Source organism: Tupaia chinensis, unplaced genomic scaffold, assembly GCF_000334495.1.
Source record: "Tupaia chinensis unplaced genomic scaffold, TupChi_1.0 Scaffold000184_1, whole genome shotgun sequence".
In the NCBI taxonomy this organism is placed as follows: Eukaryota; Metazoa; Chordata; class Mammalia; order Scandentia; family Tupaiidae; genus Tupaia; species Tupaia belangeri.
This window is the reverse complement of record NW_006159659.1, coordinates 2,620,988-2,621,461: the sequence shown is the minus strand read 5'-3', so window position 1 is coordinate 2,621,461 and position 474 is coordinate 2,620,988. Positions and strand designations below refer to the sequence as shown.

Genomic DNA, 474 nt, shown 5'->3' with positions numbered 1-474 from the left:
GTTCAGCAGAAGAGCACAATATCTATCAAAATGTATTTATTGCTGGGACTAGCAGGTGGCATAATGGTTAAGGCACTGGACTCACACATGGCTGACCATGATTCAAGGTCTGGACCTGGCAGCTTGATTTCTCACTTTCCCTTTCTCTCTCTCTCTGACTCTTTCTTGTCATATTTTTAAAAAAATAAATAATACTAACAAATGAAATGGAATAAAGATTTTTTAAATTTATTTATTGTGGGACCAGCAGTTAGCATAATGGCTATGTCACTGGACTTCCACATAGTCGACCACGGTTCGCATCCTGGACCCGGTGGCTTAAAACTCACGCCGGGCGCGTGTGCGTGCGTGCCCAAGATCCCGAGAGGAGTACGGAGGAGAAGGGATTGCGGCGTGGCCATCCCCCCTGGGGGGTGATTTCTCGCTTTCTATCTCTCTGTCTCTCTCTGTCTGGCGAGCGCACATGCCCTATAG

The 474-nt window shown here is 46.8% G+C and overlaps 1 protein-coding gene across 1 annotated transcript in view; it reads right to left on the bottom strand.

Moving 5' to 3' along the window:
• The window catches only part of PHEX (phosphate regulating endopeptidase X-linked), a 219,932-nt gene that overhangs the window by 60,408 nt on the left and 159,050 nt on the right, over positions 1-474 (bottom strand). The window lies entirely within an intron of this gene.